Source organism: Acyrthosiphon pisum, chromosome A1 (assembly GCF_005508785.2).
Source record: "Acyrthosiphon pisum isolate AL4f chromosome A1, pea_aphid_22Mar2018_4r6ur, whole genome shotgun sequence".
Classification (NCBI taxonomy): domain Eukaryota; kingdom Metazoa; phylum Arthropoda; class Insecta; order Hemiptera; family Aphididae; genus Acyrthosiphon; species Acyrthosiphon pisum.
In genome coordinates this window covers 52,319,037-52,346,364 of record NC_042494.1, presented here as the reverse complement: position 1 = coordinate 52,346,364, position 27,328 = coordinate 52,319,037, and the positions used below count along the sequence as shown (strand labels likewise).

General features: G+C 40.3%; 1 protein-coding gene across 2 annotated transcripts in view; it reads right to left on the bottom strand.

Moving 5' to 3' along the window:
- LOC100161293 (zinc finger homeobox protein 3) overlaps positions 1-25,890 on the bottom strand; it is a 106,086-nt gene extending 80,196 nt beyond the window's left edge. The window contains exon 1 of one of the 2 annotated variants that reach the window (XM_003241367.4): positions 25,044-25,890. The gene's annotated coding sequence lies outside the window, so the exon portion shown is untranslated. Of the gene's footprint in view, positions 1-21,599; positions 24,082-25,043 lie in introns of those variants that run through there. The other variant, XM_008180214.3, reaches the window with a different exon arrangement.
- Between the last annotated feature and the right edge of the window lie 1,438 nt (positions 25,891-27,328).

The following is a 27,328-nucleotide window of genomic DNA, read 5'->3' as shown; positions in this document are numbered from 1 at the left end:
GTTAATTAGCCGCTGGTGAGATTATCGTTTTTGTTTCGTCCACATATTATTATGACGCACTGCCATCACATCCCTCGGAATCACGAAACTCGGCGGTTATATATAATTTTCTTTTCCGTCGATAAAATAATATATATATATACATTAATTAAGCGACGGCCGGCCGTTATTAATATTGACCCGAGTCCAGCCATTATTTTTCATTTCCTAACCTAACACCGCCCCCCCCCTCGTCTCTCTCCTGCCATCATCCCCACCGACACGCACACGCGAGCTAGCGCAAATACAACACACACGCGTTCCAAGACCGAGCTGCAGCAGTTTATACGATGGTTTATACTGCGCGGGGGTTATTCTTTTTTTTTCCTTATTTTCTTTTTCTCTGTCTTCCCCCCCCCCCTTTACACCACTGCGTCGATCCTCGTCGTACCCCGTCCGGCTCTCTGCCGAGGTCTTCAACAATTAGATAAATTGGATACTTACGTTTCGGGTCCCGGGCATATCTCAGAGTCGCCATTCGCCTCTCCCCCTCTCCGCTCGCACCAGCACACACACATACCACGGGTTTTTCCATTAATTAAAAGCCTAAACCGAGTGGGGAAAAACTTACCTCCCCACCACCGCGGTCGTCCCAAGTCCACCGTTCGTCATATATATACATGCGTGTATATGCGAATAACACACACTCACGCAAAGGCGGACGGCCGGGCGGTGGCGGCGGCGTTGCCAGAATGAACGCGCAAAAGCTCATTAAAGACCGCGTCGTTTGTCCGGCCGGCGCCTGGTACCCCGGCGATTTAACCACCCGCCCGCCCATCCACCCGTCGTCGATGCCGCCGCTAACACGCTCTCCCCGCAGCCCGCCCGCCCACCCACCGATCACACGCTCTTCTATATATAAGCGACGACGTGAGCACTGCGTGCATGAGAAGAGGAAGCACAGACGCGCGGTGGGTTTAATTGACCGCCCGTTGTTTTTGCCCGGACGCCCGCAGAAATTAAAAACGACCATATACCCGAGAAACTTGCAATGTACGAGTGTGCGTGTGTGCGAGAGAAAACTGCCGCGCCGGTCGATGGTTTTTCCGGAATTTTCGCACCAACGCGCGCTTATAGGTCGTATATAAGTAACGACTTCGGTACGAACACACACACACACACACACACACACACACACACACATGTGCACATAAATACAGTCGTGCGGTTGTAGTATTGCTGTATTAGTGGTATAGAATGTAGGTATATATAGCAACAGGGGCAGTAATAGTAGTAGTAGTAGTAGTAGTCGTAGAATAGTGTTGTGGCGGTGTGTCGTAGTAAATAGCGGAAAATCCTATCGTACAATGTTTCCTATTTGCACTGCGTGTTTAGGGAGAAAAAATAAACCGTCTAGCCAATTTATACGTTCACACATATATACGCGCACACGTCGTAAGCTAGGAAAAACCCTCTTGCAGACGCCAAGACGCGTGGTATTAATACTTTACCTATAATACATATAATATGTTTAGGTATAGTTACTAGGCACGTATAAAAATCACATAGGTATATGCATGAAACTTTGAATTCATTTTCGAGAACAATTTCTTTAAATTGACAAACTTTTAAAAATTATAACAAACGAATGGCGTATATTTCGTTTTTTTAAACCTGCCAAAACGCTGGAAATCCTATACACGTTATTGCTATATTATTATTGTACAATGTCACATCCTGCGCACTTACGTGCAATAACGTCCGACGAGGGGAGGCGACTAAAGCCCCTCTTTATGTCCTGTTAAATAACGCCGCTTTTAAGTCATGAAATTATATAGACGGAAAATATGGAAATTTAATTAATTCATTCTTGACGGTAAACTGTTGCTGCGTTAATTGTGCTTGTAAAACCGCGCGCGAAATTTAATACTACTTGATACCCAGAGGGGGAAAACTGTCGTACCGTTGGAAATTCGTGTTTATTACAGCAATTAAAAACCGATGTAAACAACAACGATGAAAAGTTTAATGTAATAAAAAAATTAGTTTAGTATTTTTACACCGAATAATAATAATAATATAAAAAAAACACTGTTAACGTCTTAAACGAGAAAAGTATTTTGCAATGGGGGAGATTTTTTTTTTTAATGACCGTAGCAATTTTATTCAGCGATTAATTAGTGGCATTTCATGTTCAACGATCGTGTAAAAAGGAATTAATTTCAAATGACGAGGGGAGTATTTTTTTCTCCGAAATAAACACAATATATTTATAGACATGAAAAAAAGATTATTAAAAAATGAGCGTTTAACCCAGACATTTTTTTGACCTTCGATTTGTAAATAAACAAATCCTTCAGAACCCTTCGTGGCCGTTTCATCAGAGCAAATGCCGGGAACGAGAAATCGGGTAATATATTTTTTCATTAAGCCCAATATTTTCGTAGGGTCGCATTCCTAAATATATTAAATATTATCGAGAAAGGACGTCTTTAGGGGAAAATCATCTCTACCATCTCTACCTCATTCCTTCGTCCTTCTTCGGTATAATTGAAGGACCCGAGCAATATGGTCCGAAAGAAAATTGAAATGAGTTTATGGGGACTTTGTGCTGTTATTATTATTATTATTCAATATTACGAAAAATTCCACTGCTAGCTGCTGGCCCATAACAAATAGCTTAAATCGATTGGAAACAAGTTATTACGTTTACGTTGTTTGGAATAAATTTTGATTTAAATACTTAAACTTAATTCCGACAGTGAAATCTTCAAACAAAGACGTCTTTGCCATTTCGTTAATATATATGGAAATAATGCGCTGGGCACTGAAAACCTGTTTTACCTCAACGTCCGTAACTATATATTTCGCATTTAAAATATTTTATAGAATAATCGCACTTAAAGATACAACCAAACTATTTGTTGCACGGTATTTTATTTGTAAACTTACAAAACCACACTTGAAAATGAATTGAAATAGATTTTGCCTCGAGGCAAAAAATAAAAATAAAGAATTAAACGGTTTTTATAAGGAGAGTACTTATAAACATATTTAGAAAATAAATGAAGATTTATTTACGAGTTAACTAAATATGTTTTTTTTGAAAAAATTATAAAAACGAACATGGTTTTGTAGGTATACCTACTTGTAATATAATATAACAATTTTTTTTTTATTAAAAATTAATATTGAAAGAATGAGTTTCACGCCGTGGAAGTGAACCGCATATGGGAAACGATTTGTTAGCAAAATCATAATATAATGTGGGTAAAGAAATGGGCAGTAATTCTTTGGCCGGTTGCCGGACGCGTCAAAACGTAAGTGGGCACTTGACATCCGTCAGCAGTGTGCCACCAACTATCCTCCTTTGGTTTTCATTACCAGACACAATAACACGGTGGCTGGGGGGAGGGGGGGGTCTGGGCAGTGGAACAAATCGTTGAAATAATATTTTTCCGGACAAATATGCCTAATGAAATATATAATGGACGAAAGAACAATATATATGATACAGTATATAACCATTAACCATACAATAATCGACTATAATATACAGCGAGAAGAAGCGTCTAATTTTAATATTCCCACAAACTACGAAGGCGGCTGCGACGACGACACTATCGAAATGACAACCCAAAGTGTCGGTTTTAATCACCTTCGCGGGGCCCCGACGGGGTTAATTGAACCGGAGAAGAAACACAAGACCCGCGTTGTCATTGAGGTTATAAATTGCGTGCGACGCGAAATCAGATAGGTATTGATGAGTCGCCTACGCCGGTACCTAATGGCCCGATCAATCATATAATTAATTAAGCCCCTTTGTCCAAGCAGCCGGAGAGAATGATAAAAAATAAATACGAAAGAAAGAAATAACAGAAAGACACACGCTGTCCTACTGTTAATTAAAACTCATTCCGATACCATTTATATACACGATTTTCGGTTCTCTTCTACTCCCTTTCTCACTCTCTCTCACTCTCTCTCACTCCCTCTCTGTCGGCTCAATCGATACGACCGTGCCGATATTTTTGCACCTTTATACACACAGACAGACACTACGTGTGGCTGGCGGGGCAATTAACACGGATGACATTAAAATGAAAAAAAAATGCGGGCAAACGGGTTTCAGTGTTGGTAATAAAAAAACAAAGTGGAGAACGAAGAAATGCGTGCGCGCGCGTGTGTGTGTACACGAAGATATTTTGTCTGCGACTCATAAAAACCGGCGCGGGCTCAAAGACGCGAGGCCGCGGTGGTATTCGGAAAACGCGTCTAAAAAATATCCTCAAAATACCTGTCAAGTGATAATAATTAAAAATAATAATAATAATAAATGTGCGTTAATGCAAAAACACGCCGGCGCATTCGTCGTCGTGACGTTTTCTATTTACGCTCACACGCGTTCAACCTGCCGCACTCGATTGCACAAACCACTTAGCGTTCGTAAATTATTATTATTTTATTATTACATCTATACGCGAGTACCACTATAATATATATCATAGTTATTATAATACATATTAAAATATTAATACCGATAATAATAACGAACTCTTCCGCGGGTATGGCCTAGTTACTGCGACAGCGGACAACAAAACGCAGCTATACATATATACGTATATTATTATCTATTACCATCTTATATAATAAAATAATATACGCACACGATGTTAAAGCGCCGCTTTTTATGTGCAGGCTGCAAAGGCCGGACGGGAGCATATAAAGGAAGAACGAAAACGGTTTAATAATTCAACGGTCGTCTAATGGGGCGACGGTGAGGAGCGGGCGGGCATTAATAAAATACGTACGTCTTGAAAATAGTAGCCACGGATGTGACGGGTTCACGAGAGGCGGCGGTGGCTGGGGGGGGGATGATATGGCGAAGGGGGATGGATGGTTAGCAGCGGCACGACGGGGAAAAGTTTTAATGGAAATGGGCACCCATACATATACATTAGTCTGAATGCGGGAAACTGAAAGAACACGTAATAATGAAAAACGGGAGCGGAGAAACTTAACATGTATGAAAAAGACAAAAAAAGGGAGAAAAAAGAAGGATAGGGAGGCGGTTGAGAACCTGTGCGCTAGCGGGCGGAGCGGGGGCAAAGAAAAAAGGGGAGATTTCCATAAGAATAAGTAGACGTCGGGAAAATGCATACCTTCTTGTTCGCGTATATATATACCTATACATTATATTATATACTTATATGTATAATTTTTTCTTTTATTATTTCTTACATGAGGAGAACAGTTTTGTTGGGAAAAATCCCATGCATACAATACGCATACGAAATAAGACGAAAAAAGAGCTCTGCAAGAGCGGCGGCGGGGTAAGCGCATGATATGTTCTCCGAAAAAACTCGGCGCAATCGACAGACGAGAGCCTACAAACACGGCTTTTGGCGATACGTTTTTATTCCTACAATACGTTCCGCCGCATAAATAAATAAAACGGCCGAAGTGTGGAGTAGGTAAAACAAAAATATATGCATATATATTTCCCATTGGACGCTAAAACGTGTAAAAATCTTGAAAAATTGATCACCGAAAAGGCTCGAATGTGTGTAGGTATATAAAGTAATAGTATGTATAGTGGGTATACACGACGGCAGCGGCGACGGACCGATAGATGAATGAAATAAACCTATATCCGAGTAAACCATTTGATTTGTCCTTTTTTCCGATAAAGAAAAATACAAATTCAAACGGTTTTGGATTTCAAAACAATAACGTGCAGTTGATGACAACTTTATACAACCATTTATGTGCAGCAATCATTTATGCGCACACATCGCGAACTCTTCCACCTTCTCCTCGTCCACGTTCACTTTGGAACTTTTTCAACGGTCGCGTGTCTTATGAATAATGGGTAAGAGCGGGCCACTGAAGTACAGCTGTACGGATAGCGTTGAATAATAACGAGTAACGACGAGTCATTATATTATGCGATTATTATATTAAATATTGTGCGACTATATAGGTCCGACGAATGTAATAATATTATACCATAATATTTATACATATATAAAATAATTGGTACACGTCCGACAAACGGATTTGAACGTATTCCAAAATGGTTTTAAATATCTATACCCTGCACATTGTTGTTCTGTGACGTAATCCTGTAGACGATTTTATTATACTATAGGTAAGCGGGTGAATGGATACACAACTTACACGGCAGAAAATATTTCGATCGATAATCGAATCGAGGAAGACTGAAAATCAAGAAAATCCAACGGTTTTTGGGTACCTAAAATTCGTATTTTATTGTTACCTGCTGCAGTGGCGACCATATTATATTGTATTAAACCTACAAACGTCGTGTCAGACCTATATAATGGGTTTAAATAGTTATATTGAAACAAGTATTTCATGCATTTTACGCACGCTGTGGGGTTAAGACTTCACGGTGCCGTTCAATGGGATTGAAATAAGGTAATGGCGTCTACGAAATGTCGAAATAGGCTATATGCCCGAGAATAATATACAAGGGAAAACAAAATATATATAATCCGTAGGTTGAAATCCATTATTTAAGATTTATCGGACGGGTAAAGAGAAAAAAAATACGCATGGTCAAAGAGAAGTGTGGACCTGGCGTCGCGTCACACATAACCTTACATGTATATTATATATAAAATCGACGGTCGTCGCATTGTTGTCGCTTATGTACCTGTGTCCGGTTAATTGAGAACAATACGAGCCTTTAAAAGACAGTTGACACGTCGCCAAGTGAACACACACATAACGTCACCCCAACGGGCGCCATTAATTTATTATTTTTGCCTATTTTTCAACTCGTCTCTCTCACTCTGCCTCCCTCTCTCCCTCTCACTATACGTCTCTTCGTCTGTCCGACAACCGTCACATTAGTATTATTGCACGTAAATGTACGCGCACCGTACACACCCACTAAAAGATAATCTCATAATGTGCGGAGTCGGCGACCGCCGAGGACGTGGGCGTTGTCGTCGGTCGGGGTTGTATGTGTATATATATAAAAATAAATATAATGTCGAAGCGATAATTAACAGTTGTTTCCTTTCTTTCTACACATACACACACGCACACATATATACATGGAAGTACACTCACGGCGTTAGTGTGTGTGTGTGTGTGTGTGTGTGTATAGAGTAATATAACGTGTAGTCGTCGCTAATTTGAAATCAATGTATTTTCGCGCACGTATATATATACCGCGGGAGGGGGAGGAGGTCGCACACGGAGAAATCTCGTTTTGATATAAAATAGGTATCCGTGAAAGCCGAGGCGCATACACATGCAGCAGAGACCAGAATGGTCGGGTGCGAGGGAGCGAGAGAGAGATAACTGTGCAGAGAAAGAGACGAAAAACCGTTTCTTGTGTATAACTTACTATTACAAGCACCTTATAGGTATACATTCTAATTTTTATTATTGTCATTATTATGTATATATATTCTTTTCTTTCTATTTAGATTCCACCTCCCTACTGCGGTCGTCTTCCGTCGTACTTTATGGTCCGGTTATAAAACAAACGCATTAATGGAATACTTAATTTCGGTCACTCCGTTTGCGGTGGGCCGCCAACTGTCCGAAATGCAATCGCCGTGCCGCCTATAGTTTAACGATAAACAACAACTTCAAGACATGGTGTCATAACGTACAAATTCTCGACTTACACACTAACCGAACACGGCCGATTTCGCGGTGAAAGACAGTTGGTGAGGGTGGTGGGGAGTGAGGAGAACGGATTCTGAGTCATACGCACGACGCAAAAATATAATGTAAACCGGAGAGCGTCGTCATCGCGTTATAGAATAGGTAACAATAATAATAGTGATAATAATAATGCGTTTATAATTTATACATCGACCCGATTGCGTACGACAACCGTTTAACGTTTTTAACGACGTTTCCATCGATATCAATGTACGTACCGACTACAACACCGTTTACGATGTGTGCGTTTGTACCGAGTAAACTAAAAAAAAAAAAACCAGCCTCGTCCGCACGATTTGTTCTTTTACGATTATCGCAGTAGCAGCTGTAGTATATACAGAATAATATATATAGTAATAGTATCCCGGTAATATTATATTGTCGGTGACCATAGAACGCGTTAACAACAAACAACGAGAAACTCGCTGCTCAGGATTCGACTTTTTAAACGTGAATTCAAACAGACTCGTTAGAGTAAAAAAAAATAATAATAATAAATAAACACGTCGGTGCTATATTTAAAAAGATTTTTTGGCCCCGACGACCGGGCGCGCGCGTTAATTAGCCGGGGACGTTTTCTTCTTAGCGCGCGCGTTGTGTTGTTTAATGAACTCGCAACGGCGGTCGGTTTTCTAATGAAATATGCGAATTAATTAAAAACCGTATAGGAGACAACGGGGACAATATAATATATATATGTGCATTGTGCACGCATGCAGGGGACAAGTGTGTCAAAGAAACGGTCATTAATTTGAATTAAAATAAAAAATAAAATAAAAACCCGAAATAGCGTGGGCTCGACGACGTTTCATAAGTATAAATATATATATATTTATTTATTTATTTAAATATCGCACACAGCGACAGTGCAGTGGAATTCAGTGTCGGGGCCCAACCCAAAGAGTGTTTTTATATATATATATTTTTATTATTTATATGGATTCGGAGAAGTTTGAAGGAACGCCAAATGAGTTAATAAAATATAATTTACTCTTATTATTACGATTGTTGTTCGTGTATATACACCACATATGAGATATTAATTTATTTAAATGTGCATATATTTATGTGTGCGCTAAGAGATTATAATACATATGTATATATATTTTGTGTGTGTTTAATTGTTATTGCCGGACACACCAGAAATAAAACTGGTCTCGGGAAACGACCGAAACGATGATTTATTCGCATAATCTCTTTGTCAAGCAAGACGTCTCCTCTCACCCTCTCGTATACACTCATCTCCGCACTCTCTCTTGCACCCCCCACCCACGGATCCGACATACAGATACATCTATCTCTTTCTCTCTCTCTCACACACACACACACACACCCGCACGCGGGTGCTCTTGTTCGGTTGGCAAACGGTCGTGGTATGTGTTTAATCTGCTGCTGATGCTCTTAACTACTTCTTACGTCTACTATATAGGAGCAGAGCGTACATTATAACATTATATTATTATAATTGCCATTTGTTTCTCGCAATATATTGTGCCACAACGAATTATTTTCGAAACACCAAAATCTGAATACCGCCGACACCGACTGAGTGACTGACCGTCCGTTTTCCGTAAAACTTAACAAGACGTGTTGTCATCGCGCCGAGAAAAAACCGTGTAAACGAGATTTATAAAAAAAAAAAATCTATTTTTATTATTATAATATTATAAAAAAAATAATTTTTTGTTCCGATTTAATTTCGAGTGTCTGTAGTTATAACTGCAGCGAGCGGAAAAAAACGACGTGTTCTACGAAAGATCAAACAAAATATACGTTTAAATATCTTTTGAAACGCACACGCGTGTATTTACACATATAAAAATTTGTTTAAAAAAAACTCACGTGCGGATGTACAGTAGAGCTCAAATAGCGACAATATTTGATTGTTTACGTGTAAAAGTTTGCAATTTTAATAATTAACATTACGTCATTTATACTATAGGCACATCAGCGATCGTCGATAGTCACACACACACGCACGCACATACAAGCAATAGGCATACAGGTGAAATAAAATTTTAGGCAGTTCCAGTGTGCGTTTTTTTATCGCTATCCAGTCAAACAATGATAATTATTACCTTGCGAAGATCTGTGTCGATAAATGAAAAAAAATATGTAACGTGTCCTACCAAACCACCACTATATTATATACTGCACGTGCAGGAATATATAATATATATATAAGTGTGTGTATAGATATTTGTAGTGACGAAATTAATATAAAAAAAAATATGTTTTTGAACGACATAATGATGGTTAATAACTACTTTACGTGTTCTGCGGCTGAAAAAATAATAATTGAGATACTTAATTACTTTCGGATACGCGTAGTTTTGTTGGCGTTTTTATTATTATTATTTTTGAATTAGAATAACTATTTTTATTATTACCATTATCATTACGCTGTTACGATAATTATTATTATTTTTTTTTATTTATTTATCATTATAATAACCATTACTGCGTGCCATTGGAGAAAAGGCAGAATGCGGTTTCCTGTGTGTTGGTGTGTATACAATATGTGTTCCGGGGCAACGCGCGAAATATTATGGCTGCCGTGATAGCAATAGGGCACGTTATTACACTGTTGTCTCTGCAGTAATTCGTAGTGTATAATAATGGGAGGTGTGTGATTACAGACAATTAAAGTAAAGGACACCGCCCCCTCCCTCATCGCGCTCGTCTCTCCGCACCCACGCAGCACAATTCCAATACCGGTTAATTAAACATTTTTTCCTCTTTTTTTGTTTAGTTTTTACCTAGGCAACGTAAAAACTACACTAAATACACATAACGACTACGAGACGACACATGCTGTCCGCCGCATCGACGGAAATGTTAAATTATTATTATAATAATAATATCTGGTAAGTAGTAATGATCGTAGGTACTACACAAGGGCCGCGGGAACGTGATCGGACGGGAAAAAATAAACAGTCTTTAATAATAGGTAATGGTAATCCATTATTTAGATGAATACGTTTCGGTTTGACACGAATCCAGGGACACCGATAATTCACGTGGAATATAGAGGGCGTGTGTCTTGTGCAGTGCGTTATATACAATGCACACACACACACACACACACACACACACACACACACACACACACACACACACACACATAATATAATACAAATGCGATATTGGAAGAATACCGGAGAAAAAAATATATATATTTATTATATGTATTATATTATTTTGTATTATTTCGTTTGTTTCCGTAGATACAGGTAAAACCGGCGGCGGCGCTGCGACCGCACCGAAACGCGTCATCTAGAGATTGTGATATTATGTAGCTCTATAATATTATTATACAGAGCGTTTCGAGTGGCGGTGCCGATGTATAATATAATATAAACTCGCCGACTTTACAGGTAAAATACTTGCGCGTATATGATATTATTATAATGACAATAATTGGACCGCCGCCACCTCGCCAGCCGCACACACTGTTATATGGCTGCGAGTTCGTCCGGACGGGTTACTCTATTCCGCGTGTCTTATATTGTACAACACAAAGGACGCGCGGGAAGTTAATTTTTAATTTTTATTCAATCATCCGAGTCGTTAAAATGTCTTTCAATATTAAAATATAATATGCGTGCGAGCGCATAATAATATTCGTATCGTATTATACACAATAATATAATGTGTATGTATGTAACACATAAGTATGTTTGTTGTGTGCATCGACGTTTGCCAACTATTCCGAATGCCATCTCGCAGACGATAAAAATAACGAAGAGATCGGATAAATATTAATTTCTAAACTAGAACGGTATTGGAAATTCAAAAACGAAATAGATACCTGCACCATATACGCGCAGCATATTATTAAAATATTGTATCGACGTTAACGTTAATTACAATAAAACCGATAAAACGTTATTCATTAACATTTTTACACCATTACAATGTTTAATATACACAATTATTGTCGAAAACAGAAATACACTCGTAAACTTTTCTCACCTAACGTTGTATATAATATGTAAATTCAGATACATAACATAATATAATATAATAATATATTGACAGACTACACGCGCTTTTGTGTGTGTGTGAGTGCGTGTGTAGGGCACAAGTGTAAACGCTATGCACACACGCCTCGGATATTAGGTATTATATTATATTATATATTCGATATTCATTAGGTTGTTTTTTTCAGTTTGTAATAAACGCGGTTTTATGGATTTACATCGGAAAAATTATACGACACCGGACGAGCGAGCCATCGTCATCGCTCTGTATACTGCAGCAGTGCGCAAAGGTATAATACACGATCATGGGATCTTGCAGAGGTTCACCTGACCGTCAGGGTCGATTCATTAGGGATTTATGCTGCCGTGAGACGACACTACCACCGGTCGGAATGTTCAACGCATATATATAGGTACGTCCCGCGGTTTTCGGACACACAACAACAACACACCGGACGACCCATGCGAGGAGCACACAATAATATAATGATACATAATAATAATATAATATAATAATAATAATAATAATAATATCCAAATGCATTTTTTTCCATCCACAATGGCCGCCCTGCACGTACCTACAATTCAAACATTCGTTATATCGTGAGAACGCCGCCCGGTCGACCTGCACAGACCGATATCTGTATACAATTGTAATATTTATATATGTGTGTGTTCACGTATCGACCGCAAATTAAACTAACAAAATTCGAAATCGTACACATAGTTTATATTATGTATTTTTCATAAATCGGATCCTATTATACAACCACTTGTGCACCAAAATCGGTTAGAGATAATAATTATGCAGCTGAAAGCAATAATTATTGTAATCGAACGTCGTTGCAGTCGGGACGAATTAAAATATTTCGAAAAAATAATATGTAATTAATAAACATACACGACGTGGAGACGAAACAACAATATACATGTTGATCATGTTATCATATAACATTAAACTCATCATCGTCATTATAAAGTCGACCTGCAAAACGAAATAATTATAATTACAGTTGTGACGGAACACGTTTTTTGTCTGTATTGAAAACCGAGTACTTTGCCAATTGTTTTCGCTAAGGAAAAATACTGTACAATCACCAAAATCGTACAAACAAATGGGAAAGGAGAGAGCGGCCGTCGTCTACGATTATGGAAATAATGACCTTTTTAAAAATATTAAATTACGGTATGTATGTGATAATATATAGGTATATGGGTAGTGGAGATGATGAAAATCGTGTAGATTACAACGTGTACGCTAACGAGTGTACATAATATTTAAAGAGTGTAATGAAAGTAATATAGTTTTAATTAGTGTAAAAAATCAGCCGATGGCAAACGGAGAAATTGAAATGACAAAATAATAATGATAAAAATAATATAATAATTGCAAACCGCTGGCTATGCGAATTACACGCGTACACATAGTGATCCGGAGGGGGAACGATGCGACAACGTATTATTATTATGTGACATCGGCTAAAGGTCTAACCGAAATCCGTAAAACTTTTTATCGACGTGAGCTCATATTTTTCGCCGTCCGACCCCGACGCGACGATCTCGAACGCCGCCGCAGCCATGCACCGTCGTCGTCGTCGTCGTCGGTTATTATTATTATTATTATACACCGTAAAACTATATATATAATATTATGTGCACTGCAGGTAGATGGGACGTGTTATGCAATAATACAATTCTATAAGGCACGTCGTCGCACAACCTATACGGAGAGGCTCGTATCTGGGGCGAATAATAACCGTTCCAATTGTGAATCGTTTAACACGATGTAACCCTTTTTACACGGCAACATGACTGCATCGACTGGACGGGTTACGTGTGTATTATTTACGACTCGAGGGGAAGCTGGTGTGCGTGTGTGTGTGTCTGTGTGCGCGAGCGCGCGCGCGTCAATATCTTTTACCCATTATATTCTCATATATATATCGGTACGCACCTATAATATGCGATTTATATATATTATATTGTACGCGAGAGGAGATTTTCTTTTCTTTATTTTTTAATAAACGGTTAATTGTCAACCATAAATTTTTCGCAGCCGTGTATATGACACGCACACGGCCGTCGGAATACGGGGCGGGGTGCAGTGGCGGTCTCGGAAGCCGTAGAATTTGCGAAATCGTCGCGCATCACTTCAGACCTGCTGCGGCACTCTGAAGGGGACCCGTGCGCACCCTCCTCTTAAAATTGTCGTCGAGACATTGCTGCCGCGGCCACAACCACCAAAATGATATTATACACTCATACGCACACACACACACGGTGACGCCGAAACCGACCCGCAGATCCCATTAACAATAAACAATATGCGACAATATTTCCCCTGTGCATAATTTGCATAATAATTTTCTCACTCGATATAGGTCGTGCCATCCACGGCGAGCAGTGAGGCGGAGAGGACGCCTCAACTATCGAATTCGAAAAATCGCGAGCATAACCGTTTTTTCGTCCCATTATAATATAATATATTATCGTTATCCGCGTTATTGTCGATAAAATTATTACTATTATTATATTATTATTCTCAGTTTCCATTTCCGTTACGTAATACGATTATAATATTGTCCAACTCCGCGGTGTTATAAAACAAGATAGGTACGCGCGTAAATATGTTGGTAGGTATGAGGGACATCTGCGGCGGTAATAAGAAATCTGTAGCACAGCTATATGCCACGCGACAATATAATATTATGAGTATTTTTTTAATATAATGTAATATAGTAGCCGAGGATATTTAATTAAAATCAAAACTCTCGCGAATAAGCCGCAGCCGCGTAGGAGGCGAAGGAAATCGGTATAACCGGTTATTAATATTTTTTTCCGATCTAGTACAGAGTGGGGGCTACCCGATTTATTGAAATGACAAAAAATATTATCGTTTCGTCTTCGCTGACCATTAATGGACCACCTCCGCCGCGTACACCCACCGCCACAATTGTCTGTACGCGACGACGACGACGATGACGATGATGATGATGATTTATGTGTTGCTCACAAAGAACTTCGAAACCAGTTTGCGCGTTTATACCATATTAATATATACATATGTATTATAATTTAATAGCATTATATATAGATAAAAATTATTCTCATCTAAACGATAATCTGCGACAGCGGGCCCTCCTCTCACCGTAACAGTAATTATTACCGTCGCACAAGCACGCGGATTTTCGAATCGTGTGTCACCGCCGTCGCCAATGATGCCGCTGCTGCCCGTACTGCAGCGGATTCCTATCCGCTTAGGTCCTCGCGCGCGTGCATATACACAAACACTCTCACACACTCATATAAGTAGAATTGTGCTCGCGACATTTGAAATTCAAATTCGTTCGAAAAAATAGTGTTTAGCATAAACGCGTGCGGGGGGGCCGCCGCTGTGTGGCCCATTCAAATACGATGTACCGCGCGATGTTAATAAGGTGTATACACACACGGCTCGCGCACATACTTAAGCAACGTCATACGCAACCCCATACGCACCGAGGTGATGCGGGGCACACGATCATATCATTATCGTAGACTGCAAAATATTTATGGAAAAAAAACCAGAACGTGCCAAAGGCTTTATAAGTGTATGCAAATCTAATGCGCGCACGCCGCGGCCGTAGGGAATTTTATATTGTGAGGGCATGTCGAGGCAGTAGATATGTAACCCCCACTACGCCAGCCCCCTTAGCCTTTTCTCCGATCACACAATCTCTCTCCCGTGTAGGTAGGTACGATATGAATATTTTTATAATATGCAAATTTGTACTAGCTGCAGGTATAGTCGAAGTGCCTATACATTATAATACATTAATATAGGTACCTATATATAGATATTATTATATATTATAGACAGGCGTTTTTATTTTTTGGAAAAAAACCTAAAGATAGGTCTACGTCATATTATGTGCGTATATTGTACACAACTTACGTAAGTTCGGACGTCACAATTGTGCAACACGACGCAAAATGGGCATATGGCTCGGCACGTGTTTTCGAAAATATACTAAGCGTGGGTTTCAAAGGCAATTAGTTGAACGGCCGATAGCGGCTGAGCGCCCCCGGAAGTAGGCAGTTTACGCATATAATATTTAATTTTGAAATAACTTGAGGACGCTTTAAAGATAGGCGTATTGACCGAAATACAATTAATGTGAAAACGTTCCGTATATTGACCGAACGAAAAAGTAATTCGTAACTGCTAACGCGCACTTTTAACGTAACTCACAGAACACTAGTTATACATTATTTCAACAAAATCGAAACGAATGGATTTCGGAAAAAACATTTCACCGAATCGATATTACTTGAGTGCATATTATAATTAAAAATAAATCGTTAGAATAAAGTTTAAAAATTTTTTTTATAATTTTTACAACTGAATTCGAAATACGATTAGTATATTATACAAATTAAAACTGCATGCTGTTGATACTGTAAGACGGAAGAACAAAACAAACGTAATCAGTAATTTTCGATGCGAATATGTACGATTTTCGGAGGACGACGATACACACTAAAACTATAAGCTCTCTGGGCGACGGAAAGCGATCTAAGTGTTTTAAAATTAGACTCGAAGAAAACATAAAAAATAATTATAACAGAAGGCATGTTGTTTGGATTGCTATTTTTAAGACGAGGAATTGTTGTACGCCGCGGTAATAATTATAATTAACGGGCGGGCCAGAACACATCGTCGAAATAATTAGACGCCGAAGGGACCGGAGGTGCGTTCGGAAGACGGGTCGTCATCTCCCTTTCGGGACCGCAGCATGACTCGCACGAGTGTCGCGTTTTTGCGTGAACGGCATTTGAACGGGGCGGCATTTGGCTGGCCGCCGCAAAGGTCCAGCGGGCTCACGGCGCAGGCACATACGACCAAACGAACGCGGCAGCGGCGGCACTTGAGGACATTTGTTTTTCCGGGGGTGAACGATGAAACTAATAAATAATGACCATATTATACTCATGGGTTTTTTTAACGCTCATTGCTTATGCATTTTATGATATTTTGGTAATATTCGATGTGACACGACAAAGAACGAAAACAAGTTACTTAACTTCGAAAACGTATATACAACTAATATATTTAGACATTTCAGTACGTTTGGAGACATTTACAAAGCCCGTATAGTAAATTTTGGTATTGTAAAAAATCGACGAGGAAAATTTATTTTTTGAGCCATATGCATGCTAACGCTATGTCATGGAAAAATTATAGCATTATGTAGGTCAGTGCATGGGATGCGCTCGGTGTTTATGTTTGTGTGTTGTATATTGTGTATTTACGGTAAATACCAGAGTATATCGTGTACTACGTGGGAACACAACAACACTCTTCTCCACGAGCGCCGCCTTCCCCGACTGCACCGGACAACGGGCGCGAGAGGGGTATGGGCGCAGGGGTGACCAAACAGCTGATTTCACGGTTCACCGACCGCATCATCTTCCCGACGACGACACCGCCGCCGACCTTGACACCCCCGCGACGACGGCGGCGGTAAAAATAAATAAAACTTGAAACAAATTGCAAATCGATTTTTTTTTCTCTTTCGATTTTTTGCATTTTACATATTATTATAACAAACATACGACGACGTCCGTCCATATGGCACGGCGCTGGACACGAGCCAAACGTGTGAATCGCGGGTCCTCGGTCGCTCCGTTTTACCAGAGGTCGTCGTCGTCATTCCCCGAGAACGCATAAATTACAATCGTTTTTATCGGATTCGATTACACGCGTTAACCCGTTGCTCGTCGCGGCGTATTATATGCGATAATGATATGCGCCACACCCGGAGACACCGAAAAGCAAACGCGGCGTTGCTTCGTCGTAAATACAGGATCCGTTTCCGTTTCGTCTGTCGAAGACGACGACGCACGTTTGGACACGTTTTTTTTTCTCCATCACATCATTCGCGAGACGACACTTGTAGTATGTATAGTGTTCCGGCAGCGGTGAAATCCGAAAAAGGTTATGGTAATAGCGAAACGCCTTCCCTTAAAACGTTCTAAAGTGCGACTTATCCACCGTAATTGCCCCGTCGTTTTTGACAGCCGAACGGTTGCATGACTGACTGAGATTATATTATATACCGCACCTACCCTGTAGCCGGGTTGTATATATATACGCCACGCTCGGCGGCGACGGGGTTGAAACGGACGAAACGTGTTATTAACTTTCTACTTTCGACCTCAGAAAAAGTTATTTTTATTAGCATCGATCAAGTAATCATTTCGGGTTTAAAACGAACCACCTATGAAGAGAATCGAATACTCAGTAGTCGGTACATTCTATAATAGTATATTATAATATATTTTTATAGTAGGTACCTACCTATTGATTTATAGGTATACGTTTGTGCTACTACTACTACAACTACTACAACTGCCAGCGCTGCGGGAATTCGCGCATATATTACACCTAAACATATGCGATTATTACTAATGCGCAATCATTGTAGGTTTTATGTGTACTCAATATATAAATAAGTCGAAAAATTACATTAGTTTTTATGTAAATATCATATGAAATAACGTAATGAACCGAATCACGTGAGAAATACGTAATTTATCGTTGTTGGCGATTTATGAAATAATCAAATAACAATAATAATTCATTTGCTGTAAAAATTGTATAAAAATAAGTTCAAACCGAAAATCGCGAGCCCACTGATGATCCGTATCAATATACACATACCACCTACCGCGTTTTTGGTACGTAGGCAGAACGCAGAAACAGTATAGATATGCCTATACTAACGTGTGTAAAACCATCACAGACAGCACGCGTGTTTTCCGGTCATTTTCGTGTAAAAAAGTACGAAAAACTAGCGGCCGAGGGAGGGACAAACGCACAGACCATCCCGGGAACGCACCGAAAGCCATTTATAGTCTTTAATTTCACGGTTGAAGAATTGACCAGGAAACAAAAAAATATACACACCTCTCTACGCTGTACACATGTTTAAACGCGTGTCACATTCGTATAATATCCGTAAACAGATTTCTAAAAAAAAAAAAAGAACTAATCGACGCGATGGTATATCTACGTGGTACTATACTATGATATATAAAAAAAAATTATGGTTATATAACTGACTATCTATATTATTGTATTATAGTGTCACCGTTGCGGGGATTTGAAAATGACGAATTTGTCGTCAAGCAAACTATACGGCGTAGTGCGTACGTCATAATAATATATCATTATGTATAATATCCTATACACACACTAGATTATATTATTATTATATTATACGCATCGTGACATGATTTCGATACTTCCAAAAAGGTCATTGCGGTCGTTAACCATCGCGCGCGCCAACGTTTATTTCGGCCTGGAAAAATGTAATGATGATAATAATAATAAGGAGAAGAATAACGTTTTAGGAGACGCACAAATGCCCGCATAATATTATATTATAGTGCATAGGATACGCGTATGACTGTCAGACGAGGACGGTGGTTTTTAGAGCGCCGTCAGCCGGTCGCCAACAGTAAAAATCCTAAACGCTATGAGAATTTTTTTTTTCTATCCCTCTCTCGGCTTTCTCCGCGACTCGGTCTCCAAAAGTCGTGATTTATAAAAGTCCCGGCGATGTAAATCCGTTACGTACGCGCCGAGAGACATAAACGTTTTTACGATCCAAGAATTGAGGACGAAAAACGCAGATAGGGTGTGGATTAAGTTTTTATACGAAATCGTGGTTTTTACAACAGCGGAGCGCTTTTGATTTTTACCCCCGAAATCCTTACGATGACCGTGGTTAGTATTAAGCACCCACCAATTGAATAGCCTCGAAGAAAACAGCGTGCGTTTCGCCACCACCTCACCGCCCTAACGGCGATATACAATGCGATAAGTATATAATATACCAGATACCTATATATATATAGATATATATAAATATTAATTTATCCAAAAGAAACATTATCTTTTCCTGTGCGGCCCGCGAGCATGCAGCCTACAACCACCGCGCGTCTTATTTATATATATATATATGATTAATGATGTGCGTATATGTGTGATACACCCTTTTGGGGCGAAAATCCCATGTATACAGCGTACACACACACACACGCACATAACGTGATATATAATAAATCGGATAGAGAGAAAAAGCTAATCAGCGCGTGTGTGTATCATTTGTAATAACACCGGACTTAAAGTTTCATGAGTAGCCGAGGCGAAAACGGATAATAACATCGGGCGACAATGCGAGCGGGCTGCAGTGGTGGCGGCGGTGGAGGAGGTTACGGTTTTCAGCGTGTGTGTGTATGTGTGCGGGGGTGGAAAAGAAACAAGAAAAGAAAAAAAGAATGCGTCTACCAAACACGCGGTTCATCAGCCACATGCACACACACACACACATACACGCACAAATATACACACACACTCGCGTATATATATACGCGCGCGCTATAGGGAAACGAAGGGAGACGGGCTGGGGAGCGGTGAATAATCAATAGTTTTACAACAGCTTTTCCTTTTATTTATTTATTTTTTTTTTCATTTCCTACGCTCTTCTAACCGTTTATATTAAATAAGTTTGCCAGATATATTTTATGCCTTGCGCGTTAGTAATGGATTCATCTTAAAGTCTTACCTAGCTATACAGCTGAAGGATTTTATCCGCGCGGCTACTGATCTACACTATACACATTGCACACTCGCACGCGCGAGACTGCACTCTTTGCCTTGACGCGTATACACAACGAAACATTATATAATATAATAAAATACACACATTAGTGGAGCTACGACGAAACCGATGAATTTTAGATAATATATTATATATATTTTTCCCCTTTTTAAAAACCAACTGCCTCGTTGCCAAATTCACTCCAGCACAACACACACACATATATATATATATATACTCGTGCGCGTCATTATGTAATGTGCGGGGAAAAAATCGATATCGGTTAATAGGATTAGCGCGAACTAACTAAGAAAAACCCCGGAGAATCATAGGGCGGAGGTGGAGGCAACAGCGGTGGTGTCTAAATATACGAGGGTGGAAACGTGCTTAGACGAGAGAACACAAGGGTGCCAACACCGAACCACGCACACTATGACTAGGATTTCATATTTTCCCGTTGTCTAATAATTATTAAAGTTTACACATAATTATTATTGTACTATACCTACTGGTGCTGCGCGGTAGTTTTCGAAAAAATAGGAGACGCCATACGTAATGATAAACAATAAAATTATAATAAACTTGTATTTGAAAAAATCTGGTTTTGTAACAACATCGGGTGTTGAGAACAACCAACAACGTATGTAACTGCAGAAACTATAAACACATATATTTTCAAGGAGAACTTAAAAGTCAATTTACCACGAGATCGAGCAATAATAATTATGTAGGAACGGCTTTAATTATATAAAATAATATGGCTCGTTAATTGAAACTGTATAGTCATTGCATAATAACAGACATTTACGGTAACGACACTGGTTTACTGGTCTTACAAATATAGGATTAAACAAAAAACCGGGCGAACGACCCATCGTTGGATAATTGATATATTAATAAATGTCTATAGACAAACGATGATTGATAAATAATTTTTTTAAACATACCTATATCCATTATAATATTAAAAATGAAACAAAATATTTGAACGAACCCAGTCTTAAAAAAAACCTAAGTTTAGGTAATATTTAAATATTGTAATATTTCGAGGAAGTAAAAATTAATTAATTCAAAAATATGAATTTCCATGGTGACTACATATAATTATACCAGTCGAGTAGTCGACAGTCGAGAAAAAACACTATTTTTTTTCTAAGCACGAGACGTAAATCCTTAAATCGCGCGCTGACAACAATTTGTGGTACGACGAGGAGAAAATCCAAAAAAAAAAAAAAAAATTTCAACAAGCGTGCAAAATATGTGTGCGTTTTATAGTACTCACGATAATAGTTAGTAGTGTCCGGCTGCGACGGAACCGCGAACGACGTCGGCCCGACGGAAATAAATAGCCGCGCTGACCGTAGTGCACTCGCGGAAAATGTTCAAATATATTAAAAAAATTTTTTATTTATTTCGTTCCATCGTTTTTACTGGCGGCGTTTCGCGGAAGAAAAGTCAAACACTGTCCATCACAGACGGCGGTCGTCGTGGCCGTGGCACCGAGCGCGGTCATTAAAAACAATTTTAATTTATCATAAATATACAAAGATTGTTTGCGAATAAAAAAAAAATTCAAGACGAGAAAAACGCAACGAAACAATAGACACGATTGAAAAAAAAAATTAGAGACCGCGGGAAAAAAATTATAATAAGATTTATATTTAATAATAAGAATAATAATAATAATAATAATAATAATAATAATTTGAGGAACTACACAGACCGTATATTATCACAGAGCGAATGGTTATTTGGAACTGTCGGGGCCGCGCGATTATTTTTTTGCTGGAGAGCGCGCGTGAGCCTGCGGCAGCGCCGGGACGCTTCTGTTTTGCATGCGGGAAAAGGGGCCGCCGCCGCCGCCGCCACGCACGCTTTCCGCACGCCCGACCCCATCGCGCGCTCCGTCATCCTTAGGGGTAGCGGCGGCGGTGGTTGTTCGCCCCCGCGCCCGCTTCGTATATAATTAAGCGTCTTCACGTGGTGGGGATGGCGATGAGGTGATATAGGGGTGAAGGTGGCCCCGCCACCCCCATACATGTATATCTGTATAGCGGGCATTCGTCGACGTCGTCGTCGTCGCCGAGTCGTATATAGTATAAGTAGTAGGAGGATGAGTAGTAAGTGGCGGCGGAGTCGTGGAGAGGAGGATGAGGAGGAGGCGGCCGTGCACGCGCACTAGAACCCGACAAACCGTTGGCCCGCGGGGTCGTCGGCGCGGAGGGTAGTGGCGACGGTATAGCAGAACGGCGTTCGTCGCGCGGAGGGGTGGTATATATGCTAATGCCGGGGAACGACGTGCCCCGCCGCCGCCTCGGCCGCCGTCGTTGTCGTCGTCACCGTGGTGCCGCGCGCGCATATTCAAAAAAGCCCCCGCCCGGGCGCGGCACTACCACACCGTCGCCTCCTACCCGGCGAACGCACGCGAAACGGGCAGCGGCGGCATAAGCGGCGCGCCGGAGCTTTGGGCGGCCAACAGTGGGAGGGGGACGCGAGGGGAGCTTTTTTTTAATTAATATATGCACAGGGTTGGTGTCTCGTTATCTATTCCGTTTTATCAGCCACGCCTCCGCCGGGACGCGCGCATACATTATCGTCAGCGGCGGCGTTTTAATTGGTCGGCCGCCGGAGCTTTTCACCCGCTCATTAACGCCGCCGCTGCATGCATAGATACGCGTATATTATAATGTTATTATACTCTCCGACCAACCGCGGAGACCGGTTCTCCGAGTGTTTGTAATATTATTATCACTATCCATATAGGTAGGTAGGTAGGTAAAATATTATAATACAATAATATGATAATAGTACCTATAGATCAGACGTGTCTTCAGTAATTCTTATTTTATAAGTATATTTTGCACGCACGCATCAACCGATATTATTCGGCCGGGCATCATAATATAATTACATTTATTTACTATATACGAATTATGATTGATAGTCGTATGTATGGAGACGGTTCAGACGCTGATACGAGGGTGCACCCGTACGATAGTTTCTCGAGTTTTTCCCAAACTAAGAAAAACAAACCCGAGCCGAATCGGAATACATATAGGTGTATATATTATTTGTGTGTGTATGTGTGTATAAAGAGAGATGAGGCCATCTACGGCGGGAGAGGATGGGTTTCGTCTCACATGGCGAGAAGGGAGGTCGTCGTCCGAGTCAACTTTACGAGATTTACGACGTTTCGCCCTAACTCCCCGATGCCCACTCGGCACACACGCACTATATACGAGCAATACCGTGGTCAGTGTGTGGGTCGTGTAGCGGGATTGAAGTGTGGACAAAAGTCAAAACTATCCTATTAAGACGAAACGTGGAACAACAAACAATGTAATATCGATAATTATTTAAAATTACGTTTTTCAACATACATTAAACATCATCGACATTTCTTGTTAAAAACGATGAAAAAAAGAAAGCACTAATCCTGCACCGATATTTAATGAGATTGACCTCCAAAGGTTGTAGGTTAATTTCCCAATAAATACTATGTAATAAAATATATTATTATAGGGTTATTGACCCATGTACGAGTTAGTTTTAAATAAGACGTATACTACAAACTTTTTTCTAGTTATTTTTATGATTATATGATTATTTTTCATACTACACCTACACTGCAGACATACAGTATATACGCTATACCCCAGAAGTTATATCTAGAATCTGGAACCTATTGAACCCATTATAATCCTATCATAGCATTTTTTATAAATCACTCGGAAAAAAAAATTATTGAAAAATAACAATTTTAATAATTAAACTTATTAAAAATAGTATATAATTTCTAGTTTGAACTAAAATTATAGTATTCTTTAAATCAAAAAAACAATTGAAATTTTTAGAATTTCGTAAAATACAAGAGTAATTACAAAAATAATTATTTTAAAATTAAATGTACCTAAAAGTCTTTAGAAAATATACAAAACATTAAACTAAATAAGTTTTAATTATGAAAAAACCTATTTAGTTCTAAGTTAAATAAATACTGCTGGTCCGCAGCGGTGCTCGTTTTGTAAACAGCATGTGAACTTTGGTACAATATAGATAGTTGAAAATGAACGTAAATCATAAGGTTTATCAAAACTTTCTACACAAGCTTAATTTTGCATTTAAAAATAAATTCGAACGGAACACATTTCCTGTATGTGCCTAATTGGTCATACATCGATCGCGTTATCAAGTCAATTAAAACGGTACGCACATTATAGAATAACAGAATATAATGACTATAGAGTGAGATATTTTGGGAATCGCATTCGTATTAACTATCGTGGAACGAGAAAAAAATATAATAATAATAATATCTATACTGTCAATTCGGCATTATGCAACGTTCGTCGACCGATCGTCCCCGCGGGGCCGCGCGCGTATGGAAAACTCCGAACCCCTCATCGGCCGTGCGGCGGTGGTCTCAAAACCTAATTATCGTAACAACCCTCGAAGAAGAAGAAGAATCGATTTTATTTTTCCAACCAACACAGTCCCCTCGCACGTTATTATTATTATTACTATTATTTATTATTATCATCATCATCATTATTATTATTATTATTCGCCGATCCGACACGACTCCGCTGATTGTTTTTCGTCCTACTATACGTCGTCGTCCGTCGAATGCAACAATATGGCAAATAAAAAAACAAACTGTCGTAGGTATACCTACCACCGTGGTAATAATAATAATAATAATATAATATAAAACGAGAAAATTTACCTGGGGTGGTATTGCGTGGACGTCGGAGCGGTCTTGTTTCTCGCCAAGACTGACGACGATGTCGGATGTGCCAGGCTGGTCGGGTGGACGAAGCCGCGGTTCGAAGTCTGGTCGCACTCGGTCGGTGACGATAACTGAGAAAAACGATTTATTTTATCTCCACAAACGGTCCGCGGGATCGAAGTTATTCAAAATACACAATGTTCGTCCAACAATAATAATTCCCCGTCTAAATATAGTACCTATGTACACACGGCGCACTGTGTCCCAAACGCACTGCACGCGCGCGCGGAGGCGACGACGACGACAAAATATTGTTAATAATTATTATTGTTATTACAAGATAATAATATATAATATTAATATTATGTTCGTCAGAGCGTAAATAAACAAAACGACACGCCGTCAATGTCCGTCGATCGCAAAGTCGTGTGTGTGTATGTATGTATGTATGAAAATGTGTGTGTATGTATGTGTGTACGTGTTAATTGTATTTTTTGACACAAAATGATAATGATGATAATGAAAAAAATAACTGCAAAAAATTATATTAAATTTTGTACAGATGACAATAACAGCGACCGTGTATTTTATATTTTATTATTATCATTAATAATATACATATAATTTAATATATCAATACACGATACAATATAATAATATAATATGAAACGAAACAAAAACGTCGTTTGTACGAAATGTGTCGGCGGCGGCGCGCGTGTGTGTTAACAACAACGATCGCACTGATAGCAACGGCGGCGGCGGCGGCGGCACGTGTTCGACGACGGGAGCGGTACTCGGCACGTCCTGTGGACACGGGCGCCGGCGGTCATCGTACAACTGGTAGTCGTTTCGGCTGCCGGCGACTCGGCGGGCCCCGTCCGGCGCACCGCGCGCGCCGCGCCACCATTCGATGGGCCGGCGGCGGGCGGTGGCAGCGACGACGACGACGACGACGACGACGGTCGGACGGTCGTCGCATCGCCGCCGCCGGAGCGAGTTGAGCGCGCGCTCGTGTGTATATCGTTTTAGGGGGGTGGGGGCGACGGCGTGATGGGGGCCCGGTGTAACGGCCGCGCGCATATATTAATTACACGCCGATCCCGTGGCGCTGGCCGGCGTCGTGTCGTTTGGGGGGGTGAGGTGGTGGGGACGCGAAACAATGCGTCGGAGCGGGCGAGAGAGGCCAACGCACACCTGGGCCGCCGTTTCCGCCGCCGCCGCCGCTGCCCCACCACACCCGCTTCATGGAAACGTTGTCCCGGTGCCCGTCGCGTCTACCGCCGCCGCACAAGCCGGCACCGGCTACGTCTACGGCCGTGGCTGCGAAGTCGACGGCTATGACGACGACCGCGACCGCGACGGGGACGACGACGGGGCGACCAATGGCCGCGCGCAAACGGTACGGCCCCCCCGTCCGCCCAGGCGACTTCTTCGCCGTTTCATTAGAATAAAACAATAATTGGCGGGAGGTCCGCGTGCTCGCGGTCGCCACCATTCGCCGGCCCGTTTTCGCCGGACGGTTCGCCTCGCCGCCGCCTTGCTGCCTTGTCGTAGCACAACGCGCGAGCGTCGCTGTACCTGCTGCGACCGAACGCGTGAAATTACAATAATTAAAAAGTCGTTGGATTTACGCCTCCAAGTTTCTCCGTTTCTTAACCACCCCGAGTTTATAACATGAGTATAGGTATTAGGTACCCTCATCAGACCGGTGCACCACATATAGTAATGTATACGTAGGTTACGCAGGTAGAATATTGTGCACTTTGACAAAACGTCCCGAAAATGGAAATTATATTATACCCTATACCGCGTATACAAGAGACGATTAAAAAAAAATAACGACTTGGTATACAAAAACTCGCTCGTAAAACGTAACATTTACCGACCGACTGAGTCTTCCAAAACATAAATAAATTGTGTTCAACTGTAACAGTCAATTAACTTTATAGTAATAATAGAGAGAGAAAAGGTCTCCGCGTGTGCAACGTTCGACAATGCGTTTAAAAACACAATTCCTTTTTATTTCGATTTAATTCTCAAAGCGGAGAAATCCAATTGGATACATTCGATAATATCAAGGTATACATACAACCTATATAGGTTTGTGTCAAATTTGAACTAAACAATTGTCGGGATTAAAAAAAAAAACAAAGGTTTTATTTTAATACATTAATCGGAAAAAGTGTAACTATTAGGCCGTGTTTTGAATTACCAAACCGTATTGATTTTAATTTTGTCTAGCAGGTTTAATTTTATTTCATTCTTCTGAAAACTGCAGCAAA